This window comes from Elephantulus edwardii, unplaced genomic scaffold, assembly GCF_000299155.1.
Source record: "Elephantulus edwardii isolate Elephantulus edwardi_28Jun2011 unplaced genomic scaffold, EleEdw1.0 scaffold00008, whole genome shotgun sequence".
Lineage (NCBI taxonomy): Eukaryota > Metazoa > Chordata > Mammalia > Macroscelidea > Macroscelididae > Elephantulus > Elephantulus edwardii.
In genome coordinates, this window is record NW_006399758.1 from 420,062 (window position 1) to 429,582 (window position 9,521).

General features: G+C 41.0%; 1 protein-coding gene and 1 pseudogene across 1 annotated transcript in view; one reads left to right on the forward strand and one right to left on the reverse strand.

Moving 5' to 3' along the window:
- Positions 1-9,521, reverse strand: part of SPIDR (scaffolding protein involved in DNA repair) — a 404,690-nt gene that overhangs the window by 33,712 nt on the left and 361,457 nt on the right. The gene's annotated exons all lie outside the window — the stretch shown is intronic.
- On the forward strand, positions 1,177-1,698 carry LOC102874361 (annotated as a pseudogene).

Below are 9,521 nucleotides of genomic sequence, written 5' to 3' on the forward strand. Positions count from 1 at the left end.
TGTCAATCCAGGGTTTTCCTCTCCTGCACCATACCTCCACCCTTCCAAGCATGACGTCCTTCTCCAAGGACTGGTCTCTCCTGACCTGTGCCCAAAGTATGTGAGACAGAGCTTCAAAATCCTAGCCTCCAAGGAGAAATTTGGTTTCACCCTCTCTAAGGCACCCTCTTTGTTTTCTTGGCAGTCCATGGCATGTTCAAAACTCTTTTCCATCACTACAATTCAAAGGTTTAAATTCTGTCATCCTGAGTCACGGCCTAGCTCTCTGATGCATAGCAAGTAACTGAAAAGACCACAGCCTGGATCAGTTGCACCTTAGTCTCTAGACTGACACTGTTGCTTTGCTGTAATTCCTAAAATTTTTCCATGTCAACCAATCCTTTTTGGTACAGTGACACTGTATCCCTTCTATCTCTTTTGATGCTTCTTGGATCACTAAATATTTTGCCCATGGCATCTCTCAGTACTGCAATTCAAGGCTGGAATTTGTTTTTCAGCTTCAAAAATGTCAAGTGAGTTCTTCCCTGTTTATTCTCCAGCTCCAGCTCTTTGCACATTTCATTATAATATTTTGCTTTGTCTTCTCAAGCTGTCTTTTGAAATTGTCTGTTTAGCTCTTTTACTTCAGCATTTCTTCCCTTTGTTTTGGCTTCTTGAAGCAGCTCTTGTGCAATCTGCAGTCTCTTCTGACATCCATTTTGGTCTTTTCTTCCTCTTCTTTCTTTGTAATGACCTTTACACTCTCTTCATGGATAATTTTCTTTGATGTCATCCCACAATCCTTTTGGTTTTCACTCATTAATACCTCAAACCTATTCTTGAGTTTATTTTGAATTTAATTCAAGTGTGTTAAATTCATGGTCATATTCTGGTTCTTGTGAACTTATTTTAATTTTCTTCAGCTTCAATTTGAATCTGTACATAAGTAAATGATGGTCTCTTCCACAGTCAGCACTTGGCTTGGTTTTGACTGCTTACATTGAGATTCTCTAATGATTCTTTCCATAGATACAATCACTCTCATTACTGTCCATTCTACTAAGTGAGGTCCATGTGTAAAGATGTCTTTTGTGGTTTTTAAAAAAGGTACTTGACTTTGTTACTCCTAAGGGGAGTTCAAGGAGACAAGGGCACAATGGTTGAGGGCACCTCGGCGGGATCCAGGCTGCAGTCATCATGCCTGGGATAGAAGAGCTGCCCAATCTAGAGGAGCTGTAAGTGCAGGAGGTCAAAGTCACTTCTGCCATCCTTAAAGCTGCAGCCCATCACTATGGCGCTCAGTACGATAAGCCCCATAAGGAGTTCATGCTCTGCCACCGGGAAGAGAAAGATCTGAGGCATTGTTTAGAGAAAGGCAAGCTTATCAACAAATGTGCTTTGGACTTCTTTAGGCAGATAAAGCATAGCTGTGTGGTACCTTTTACAGTATATTGGACCTGCATTGATTTTTCCAACCTGCAGTTATTTTTTCGCTGTTGGAAATAGCAGGCAAAGTCTGATGAGTGTGTGATGAACAAACTGGGCTGGGTGTGCCCTGACCTGGGAGAGCTGTCAAAGGTCACTAAAGGGAAAACAGATCAACCTTTGCCTGAGAACCCCGATCACTCAAGACCAAGACCAGAACCCAACCCTGTGATAGAGGGAGACCTGAAGCCTGCCAAGCCTGGAGGCCACCTTTTTTTTTTCTGGACCACGTGAAGATGGGTCCATGGCCCACGCTCAGTCACACATCAAGACAGCAAATGATGAAAACTCTGGTGCAGTCTGCACTGTCCAATAGCGTGTTCTTTCTGGGATTACACATGTTTTTGTTGTTATATGCCATTGAGTTGCTTGCGACTCATAGTGATCCTATGTACAATAGCTCTAAACTGCTCTGTCCTGTGCCAATCTCATTGTCTCCGACAACACTCATCCTGATTGCCCCAGTCACCAAATCAATCCATCTCCCAGAGGGCCTTCCCCTCCTGTGCCTGCCCTCCACCCTCCCAAGCATGATGACCCTCTCCAAGGACCGGTCCCTCCTTACAACATGACCACAGTATGTCAGATGAAGCCTCAGAATCCTTGCCTCCAAGGAGCAGCCCGGTTTAACTCTCTACAGGATGAATCTGTTTGTTTTCTTAGCAGTCCATGGCACTCTCAGCACTCTTCTCCAACACCAAAGCTCAAAAGCATCAATTCTCCTTCTCTCCTCCCTAGTCACTGTCCAGCTCTCTGATGCATAACAAGTGATTGCAAAGACCATGGCCTGTACCAGATTCACCTTAGTCTCCAGAGAGACACCATTGCTCTTGAGTACTTTAGAGAGGTCGGGTCCCTAACAGCTGACTTTCCCATTGCAATACATCTTTTAATTTCCTGGCTGCTGGTGCCAAGAGTGTTGATTGTGTAGCCAAGCTGACTAAAGCTGTGAACAACTCAATCTCTTCACCATCCATCCTGATTCCTGATGCTGCCAATTGGTCCAGTGATGAGAATCTTTGTTTTCTTGATATTGAGCCTCAATTCATATTGAAGGCTGCAATCCCACATAGAAAAGTTAATTTATGTAACTTGGCAGTTATTCTAAACCACTTCTTCACCATTAAAAATTGTAAAGAAAAAAACAAGGTATTTGAGATGAAGAAATCATTCATTGTACAAAATTAAATCATGTGATGCCCAGTCTCATTTCTGTCACCAAGACTGTTATTTTCCTTCTTCACTGTTTCCAACTTTTGCATTCCGATGACCAATAATTATTAATGCATCTTTTTTAAATGTTTGGTCAGTTATAGACTGTAAAAGTTGGTAGAAATCCTCAATTTTCTCCACTTTAGGTTTAGTTATTGGTGCACATATTTGAATAATAGTTGTATTAACAGGGCATTCTTGAATGTGTATTACATTCATAACATTGTAATTTAGGCTACATCTTGAAATTGTCCTCCTCAAGTCACCTATGGTTTTATTGGCCAGTGCAAATATTTTAATAGTGTACTGAAAGGTTTTCCTTGTATGTGTATGAACAGTATCTTACCACTGACAGCACTGTACTTCAGGATAGATCATGAAATGCCCTTTTTGATGATGAATGTGATACCATTAAGCTTTAATTTTCATTCCTAAAGAAGTATGGCTGATCAAAATTGGCCAATTATGCATTCTATTTAATTTCTGACTACTTCCAATTTTCCTAGATTCACTTGTTGTACATTCCACAGTCCAATTATTAGTAGATGTCTGCATGTTTTTTTCCCTCCTCATTGGGCATCTTACTACATCAGCAAATGAAGCTCTTTCATTGGGTAAACACTTTACCCTATCCACATTAAGGTAGACTCTACTTTGAAGAGACAACTCTTCTCTAGTCTCATTTTGAGTGCCTTCCAGCCAGAGTGATTCATCTTCTGGTACAATATTTAACAACTTTCTTCTGTTACTACTTCAGTAGTGGATGGCCAGTCTTGAGTCTTAGGTTTAATGTGGAAATTTTGCTGAAGCCTGTGTATCAGAGGTGCCCTGTTGGTATTTGTAATACTGGTTGAACAGATTCCAGCATCACAGTAGCATTCAAGCCTCCAAAGCAGAACAAACAGGCAGATATGTGGATAGCTATACAAATTACATCTCAACAAAGCTATTATTTTTAAAATGTATTATAACTTAAAACAAGAATCTTCATGAAGCCAACATCTGATCCTTACCTAAATTAAGTGTTAAAACCTCCTCAGTTTAGGCGAGCTCTGGTGGGCTAGTGGCAAGAAGCTGCACTGCAATCCCAGAGATGTGCAGTTCAAATCCACCAGACGCTCTGCTGAAGAAGGAGGAACAATTGCCTCCTGTACCAATCAGGTCCGATTTGATGGTACACACATAAAAATAATAATAATAATAATAATAATAATAATCCCTCCTTAGTTTAGCATAACAATTTTTATTATTTAGAATCTACACATAGTTGGCCCTCCAGAGGGTTTTCAGAGGAAGTAAATCACATGAGGAAGGAGACTGCCCATCTTTCTCCTGTAAATCAGCTGACGAATTCGAACCACATGCCTTTGAGTTGGCAGCTCAGTTCCTTATGCTCTAGGTTGCCAGAGCTCCCTAACAACAATAACACAACTTCAACATTATTTTCCCTCATTTCCTAGCAGCAGGCAGTAGACTTCTGAGAAAGACGGCAGAGTAGAGAGACAGCAGTTCAGACCCTCTTTAACTGAAGACACCAGAAAATAGGCATAATCAATATACAGATTCCGAGTTTAAAGAGTAAAACCAAAGAAGTGCTTCAAACACTGAAGGAAGCTACATCAAATAAGGAGATAACACATTGCAACTATTCTGAACAGCTGTTTGCTAGACTTGAAATGCAGGACTACATGGACATCCACACTTGTGGCTAGCTGGCAATGTGGAAAATGTGATCTCCTCCTTGGTCATCCCATGTCTGCCCAGTGATCAAGGGAGTGACTCTTCCTCCTCACCATGTGGCTGTTTCTCTCTCTACCTTATCCCAGTTCTGCTCCAGGCTAGGTTTGTGCTATTTTGCTTCTGGCACCAGGAATATGCCCTTGGCTATACTCAAAATCTCCCTCTGGAAGCTGGTAAACTTCGCAACACTGAGCCTGCAGTCAGCCCCTGGGTTAGCTCTGGTGGCTTAGTGGTAAGGAGATGAGCTGCTAACCTAAAGGTCTGCACTTCAAATCTGCCAGCTTCCCAATGGGAGAAAGAAAGATCACAATCTCTGTATGACTCAGCTATTGCACTGCCAGGAATATATCCCAAGGAAATTAGAACAGAGACATGAATGGACAATCATACACCTAACTTCATAGCAATGTTGTTCACAAAAACAAGAAAACAGAAACAGCTCACATACCTATCAATGAATGGATTGAGAAATTGTGGTACATTTACATGATGAAACAGTTTGAAGCACTAATAAGCAATGATTTAATAAAATATTACATAACTTGGGAGAGACTAGAGAGTATTTTGCTGAGTGAAATATCGAAATTATGTAAGGATAAATATTGCATAAGTCACTATTGTGAAAACAGGAAAATAATTGAATAAAATATGTATAAATATTCAGAAGGGAGAAATGGCAGGCAGAAAAAAGGGAAGGGGGAAAATCATCGGGACAGCAGAGGTTAGTGGGTGTAGAGGGGTGAAGTAATGGAAAATGGTTAATGGGGCCCTGAAATGATGAGTGATAATAGGCACAGAGCAATGGTAATTAATTATATAAAATAGAATGTATATAAACAATTTTATAAAACACAAGGTACAGTGCAAAACATGATGTATATGATTAAATTAAAACCAATAAAAATTTTTAAAAAGAGCAAATAACAAGATCCTAGCCATTGATGCAGAAAAGGCATTTGACAAAATCCAACTCCTCTTCCTGATTAAGACACTCAGCAAAAAAAAAAAAAACTTAAAAAAACCCCAAAAGCAAAAACTGAACAAGTATTTAATTGTCCAAACAAAAAAAGTTCTAACCCAGACAGCTTCACTGGAGAATTCTACCATTCAGAGAAGAGCAGACATCAATTCCACAAGAAATATTTTTGAACATAGAAAAAAAGGGAATGCTCCAAACTGACGGTATGAAGCAAGTATAACCCTGTTAGCAAACCCAGGCAATGATATCTCAAAAAAAATTATAGATTAATATCCCTCATGATTAATCTTAAGCTAGGTTTTACTTGCACATGATAATAATGATAGTGTTCAGTAATTTTCATATTCTGTTAGGTAATCTTTCTTCAGAATGGGAACAAATATGGATCTCTTCCAGCAAGTTGGTCAGGTAGCTGTCTTCCAAATATCTTGATGTAGACTGTTCAGCATGTCCAAGGATTCATTAATTATCACATTGTTGTTGTTGTTAGGTGCCGTCGAGTCGTTTGTGACTCATAGTGACCCTATGTACAACAGCCCTAAACCCTGCTCTATCCTGTGCCAATCGCACTGTCTCCGACACTCCCATCCCAATTATCCCAGTCACTGAATCAATCCACCTCATAGAGGGCCTTCCTCTCCTGCGCCGTCCCTCCACCCTCCCAAGCATGATGTCCCTCTCTAAGGACCGGTCTCTCCTCACAACATGTCCAAAGTATGTTAGACGGAGCCTCAAAATCCTTGCCTCCAAGGAGTAGCCTGGTTTAACCCTCTCTAGGATGAATCTGTTTTCTTGGCAGTCCATGGTACAATCAATACTCTTCTCCAGCACCACAGCTCAAAGGCATCAATTCTCCTTCAATCCTCCCTAGTCATTGTCCAACTGTCTGATGCATAACAAGTGATTACGAAGACCATGGACTGTATCAGGCGCACCTTCATCTCCAGAGAGACACCATTGCTCTTGAGTACTTTAGAGAGGTGCCTAACCGCAGACTTTCCCATCGCAATACGTTTTTTGATTTCTTGGCTGCTGGTGCCAAGAATGATGATCATGGAGTCGAGCAAACTGAAGCTGTGAACAATCTCAATCTCTTTGCCATCCATCCTGATGCTACCAATTGGTCCAGTGGTGACAATCTTTGTTTTCTTGACATTGAGCCTCAGTCCATACTGAAGGCTGCAGTCCTTGACCCTTCACAGCAAGTGCATGAGGTCCTCCTCAGTTTCAGCAAGCAGGGTTGTGTCATCTGCATAACGCAGATTGTTGATAGATCATCCACCAATCCTGATGCCACAATTCTCCTCATAGAGCCCAGCCTCTCGGATAATCTGTTCTGCATACAGGTTGAAAAGGTATGGAGATAGGACACATCCCTGGCGTACACCCTTCCCAATTTTGAACCATGCAGTGTTGCCCTGCTCTGTTATGACGACTGCCTCTTGGTCCAAGTACAGGTTTCGCATTAGCACGATTAAATGTTCTGGAATTCCCATTCTTCTCAGAGTCAGCCATAGTTTGTTATGATCCACGTAGTCAAATGCCTTTGCATAATCAATGAAACACAGATAGACATTCTTCTGGTATTCTCTGCTTTCTGCTAAGATCCATCTAACATCAGCTACAATATCCCTAGTGCCACGACCCCTTCTAAACCCAGCCTGGACTTCTGGCAGTGCTCTGCTGATGTACTGTTCCAGTCGTTTTTGGATAATCTTCAGTAGAATCTTGCTTGTATGTGAAATCAGTGAGATTGTTCTGTAGTTTCCACACTCAGTTGGGTCACCCTTCTTTGGAATGGGAACTTATTTTTTGCTATTTCCTTCAAAGCAGCTTGAACTTCTGCCTTCATCACCATAGGTTCTTGCTCAAATGCTATTTCATTAAATTCTTCTGTATCTGCCAATTCCTTTTGATACAATGACTCAGTATATTCCTTCCATCTTCTTTTGATACCTCCTGGACCATTTAACATTCTGCCTAAAGCATCCTTGATTGTAGCAAGTCGAGGTTTGAATTTGTTCTTCAATTAATTATCATATGCAAGAAAAATCTTGCTAATGATTATTCAAAAATTGCTAGAACAGCATGTAGACAGAGCATTTCCAGAAATTAAAGCTGGGTTCATAAGAGAGCATAGCATGGCAGAAGGAGTATCACTGCTGATGCCAGATTGATCGTGACTGAAACCAAGATATCAGAAAGATGTTTATTTTGTTTAATTGACTATGCAAAGGCACTTGACTGTGTGGATCACAACAAACTGCAGCTAACCTTGAGAAGAATGGGACCCCCAGAATACTTGATTGTGTTCTTGGAAAAACTATACTTGGACAAGAAGAGTCATCAGAACAGAGCAAGGAAATATTGCATGGTTCAAAATTAGGAAAAGAGTGCATCAGGGATGTGTCCTATCTCCATACCTTTTCAGTATGTATGCAGAACAGTTCCCTTGGGAGGCTGACTGTGTGAAGAGGAGTGTGGCATTAGGACTGCAGGAAGATTCATCAACAACCTGCCCTACGCAGATGATACAACAACTTGCTTCAACATGCTGGAGGGGGAAAAAACCCAAAACAGAACAGAAGAAATGGAACAGAGTCAATGGGCTAGAAGACAAGAATCTCAATAAGAACACATTAGAAGACGAAACAGAGAAGATGGAAGGAAAATGAAGAAATGTATGGAAAAACATACATGTGACTGGAATTTCAGAACAGGAAGGGAAGGAGAAAATGAAACACTGGGAAAACAATGGAAGAGGTAGTAGATGAAGACTTCCCAAACATTGTGAAAAATCCATATTCAAGAAGTCCAGTGAACTCCAAACAGATTGTTGTTATTGTTATGTGCTATCATGCCAACTATGACTCATAGCGATCTTATGCACAAATTTTCTGAATCCTGCTCTGTCTTGAGCCAATCTCACTATTACCCCAGTTATTGTGTCAATCCATCTCATCCAGGGCCTCTCCTGCACTGTCCCTCAACCATTCCAAGCATGATATCCTTCTTCAGAGACTGGTCCTTCCTGGCTCCATGCCCAAAATATGTGAGGCATAGTCTCCAAATCCTTGCCTCCAAAGAGAAACTTAGGTTCACACTCTCCAAGATAGACCGGTTAGTTCTCTTGGCAGTCCATGGTAGGTTCAATACTCTTCTTCAGCACCACAACTCAAAGGCAGAAATTTTTCTTCTGTCATCCTTAGTCATTGCCCAGCTCTTTGATGCATAGCAAGTAACTGCAAAGAGTATGGCCTGGACATCATTGCTCTTTAGCACTCTGGAGAGGTCCCTGAGAGATTTTTTTTTTACATGCAATTCGTCTTTTGATTTCCTGACTACTTGTGCCAAGAGTGTTGACGGTGGAATAGAGCAAGCTGAAATTGTTAACAATTTCAATCTCTTCTCCATCTATCAAGATGCTGCCAATGGGCCCAGTTGTGAAAATCTTTATTTTCTTGATGCTGAGCAGACAGATTAGAACCCCCAAAAGAAAAACACCACAGAAATATCATAATCAAATTCTCCAAAATCAAATGTATAAGAATATTAAAAGGAGTATGAGAAAAACAGTCACCCACAAAGAAGGAAGAACCATTAAGATTAAGCTCTGACTTCTCAGCAGAAAACATGTGAACAAGAAGACAAAGGGATGGTACATACGGAAGCCTGAAAGAAAACAACAGCTAGACAAGGATCCTGTATCCAGCAAAGCCGTCTATCAAATATAAAGGAGAAATTAGGTCATTTGCAGAAAAGCAGGTAGTTAAGGAATTTGTAGGGGGGGGTGGTGGGAAGACCAATTCTACAAGAAATTCTAGAACTCCTTCACACAGAGATAGCAAAGGTAATTGGACTCATTAAACAGCAAACACATAAAAAGGAATGCAACAAAATGAAATGATAACACCGGGCCTGTATAATAAATTACACTGTCTCTCATACACCCATCCTGATTACCCCAGCCACTGAATCAATACATCTCATAGAGGGCTTTCCCCTCCTGCACTGTCCCTCCACCCTACCAAGCATGAGGTCCCTCTCAAAGGACCGGTCCCTCCTTACAACATGTCCAAACTATGTTAGACAGAGCTTCAGAATCCTTGCCTCCAAAGAGCCACCC